Genomic DNA, 3478 nt, shown 5'->3' with positions numbered 1-3478 from the left:
GCTGCGTCAACTAGAGCTGAGCAGCCGGCCGCCCGGGAGTGTGTCCCCGGGGGCCCCGCCGCGAACACGCAAGGCGTCCGCTCAATTATTCTGCAAACAGGAGGAGGCTGAGCTCCCCTGCACAACACACCTCGAAACCCTCTCAGGTCCCGGCGGCGCGCAGCGCCGTCCTAAGTACTTGGTCGGGTTCGAGAGAGGCGCAATCGCCCCGGAGTTAGGCGAGTAGACGCTTTAGGTGCGACCACCCGTGGCTCCCAACTGAGCTTGCCGCTGCCGACAGAGGCCCGGGAGCGTGCTGTCGTGGCATTGCCGGCGGGAGACAACACGCGCCACCTACGGTGACCGGCAGCTCCAACGCCAGCGCCACAGAAGGACAAAAGCCCTACTTGGGTGCCGAAGCGAACTCTCCCAGCACAGCGCACGCGCCAACACGTCCGCACAGCTGCGATACAAACCACCTGCGAGAACCGCTGGGGCGACCGAGCAGCAGGACGGGCGTCGCGGCGCCGAGCGCCGGGCGGCGGCGCATCCTCAGCGCACAAAGTCCTCAATCGGACCAGCACACTGCAGATGGCCACCGCGCTTCGCACCGGGGCCCGCGAGGACCTACTTTGGCCGCAAGGCGCCGCGAGCAGGGGGGCGCCCGGCGCGCAGCTGCGCCGCCTGCCGCGTCCGTCGGCCGGCGCGCCTGCCACCGGCCGCCCCCACCAGCCGGCTGTAGCGCGTGCGCCCACGCACCGCGCTGCCCAGCACGCCGGGCGGCCCCCCCTCACCGGCCGGGGACGGTCCCACCCAGCCACCGCCGCGTATCGCCTCACACCCAGATCCCCTTTCACGTTCGTGGGCATGGTGGGTCCCCTTTCACGTTCGTGGGCATGGTGGGTATCCCTGAAACAACCGGTTAATAGCTCGACCGATCGTCGCCAACACTGATTCACCTCTAGCGAGAACAACCGCACCACAACGGGTTACCGGTTGTTCATTTGCGTAACGTCACCAGCAAACGTACACGTCCATCGCCATTTGCAACGAGTATTGCATGCCTGTGTCAGGTGTCACAACACACTACGTCTGCCCACATAGACGCAACAACATGTGCACGCCTAGAGAACACGTGGAAGGTAGACCCCGTACGTATGCGGTGTCCATTGCGCGAACGACTGTCAGCCCGCCTCTGCAGCATGGTCGCAGATGTGGAACGCGGTGCAACATGCTATCACGGTGTGTGAGAAGAGACGACTACGTCCGAATACACGCTCCACTACATCAACAGACTGCTCATGCTGATCGCCATCCAGGGCGTCCGTTCCTCCCACACGTCTGTATGGCGTACCACACTGCAATCCAGCTCTTATAGGGAGACGACACGTAGCTGCGTGCACAATATTTGGACTGTATGGTCCGCCGTTGCTAGGCGCTGGTCGTCATACGGTCACATGGGCCACGATGTATCATTCAGTACATACGGAGGCAATGTGCAGTACAGTTTGTGGGTTTTTGCGTACATCGGCGGACAGGTGACAGGCCCGTACCACAACGTAGGCTGAGTACGTCGGCATGCGAAGGGCATTGAACATGCAAACTTCTCACCGACCAGCTTGCGAAGGCAGGGGGGAAGGGGGGGGGGGCATGTACGTCCTGCTGCTATCCACACTACAGTGTATAGCAGGAGCATGTGGAAAGTCAGCAACACCTGCAGGTGTTTAACATGACGCGATACACAGGGGACCGGGCAGTGCGAGTAGCGAACTATATTGCGAGGGTTGCGGTTAGGCAACACTACACTACTTTAACGGGTTGCATAACAATTACAGAGCAGGTTCAGCGACAAACGTGCGTCAGGTTAAGGCGCAATATAGTTTAGGTTACGGCGCACTTTAGGTTAGGTTAAGGCACATTATAGGTTAGGTTAAGGCACAACATGGGTTACGTTAAGGCACAACATGGGGTTACGTTAAGGCACAACATGGGTTACGTTAAGGCACAACATGGGTTAGGTTAAGGCACAACATGGGTTAGGTTAAGGCACAACATGGGTTAGGTTAAGGCACAACATGGGTTAGGTTAAGGCACAACATGGGTTAGGTTAAGGCACAACATGGGTTAGGTTAAGGCACAACATGGGTTAGGTTAAGGCACAACATGGGTTAGGTTAAGGCACAACATGGGTTAGGTTAGGCACAACATGGGTTAGGTTAAGGCACAACATGGGTTAGGTTAAGGCACAACATGGGTTAGGTTAAGGCACAACATGGGTTAGGTTAAGGCACAACATGGGTTAGGTTAAGGCACAACATGGGTTAGGTTAAGGCACAACATGGGTTAGGTTAAGGCACAACATGGGTTAGGTTAAGGCACAACATGGGTTAGGTTAAGGCACAACATGGGTTAGGTTAAGGCACAACATGGGTTAGGTTAAGGCACAACATGGGTTAGGTTAAGGCACAACATGGGTTAGGTTAAGGCACAACATGGGTTAGGTTAAGGCACAACATGGGTTAGGTTAAGGCACAACATGGGTTAGGTTAAGGCACAACATGGGTTAGGTTAAGGCACAACATGGGTTAGGTTAAGGCACAACATGGGTTAGGTTAAGGCACAACATGGGTTAGGTTAAGGCACAACATGGGTTAGGTTAAGGCACAACATGGGTTAGGTTAAGGCACAACATGGGTTTAGGTTAAGGCACAACATGGGTTAGGTTAAGGCACAACATGGGTTAGGTTAAGGCACAACATGGGTTAGGTTAAGGCACAACATGGGTTAGGTTAAGGCACAACATGGGTTAGGTTAAGGCACACCATGGGGTTAGGTTAAGGCACACCATGGGTTAGGTTAAGGCACACCATGGGTTAGGTTAAGGCACAACATGGGTTAGGTTAAGGCACAACATGGGTTAGGTTAAGGCACAACATGGGTTAGGTTAAGGCACAACATGGGTTAGGTTAAGGCACAACGTAGGTTAGGTTAAGGCACAACGTAGGTTAGAGGTTAAGGCACAACGTGGGTTAGGTTAAGGCACAACGTGGGTTAGGTTAAGGCACAACGTGGGTTAGGTTAAGGCACAACGTGGGTTAGGTTAAGGCACAACATGGGTTTAGGTTAAGGCACAACATGGGTTAGGTTTAAGGCACACCATGGGTTAGGTTAAGGCACAACATGGGTTAGGGTTAAGGCACAACATGGGTTAGGTTAAGGCACAACATGGGTTAGGTTAAGGCACAACATGGGTTAGGTTAAGGCACAACATGGGTTAGGTTTAAGGCACAACATGGGTTAGGTTAAGGCACAACATGGGTTAGGTTAAGGCACAACGTAGGTTAGGTTAAGGCACAACGTGGGTTAGGTTAAGGCACAACATGGGTTAGGTTAAGGCACAACATGGGTTAGGTTAAGGCACAACATGGGGTTAGGTTAAGGCACAACATGGGTTAGGTTAAGGCACAACATGGGTTAGGTTAAGGCACAACAATGGGTT

Source organism: Schistocerca serialis, unplaced genomic scaffold, assembly GCF_023864345.2.
Source record: "Schistocerca serialis cubense isolate TAMUIC-IGC-003099 unplaced genomic scaffold, iqSchSeri2.2 HiC_scaffold_1016, whole genome shotgun sequence".
Classification (NCBI taxonomy): Eukaryota; Metazoa; Arthropoda; class Insecta; order Orthoptera; family Acrididae; genus Schistocerca; species Schistocerca serialis.
Note: the sequence above shows the minus strand (reverse complement) of the source record.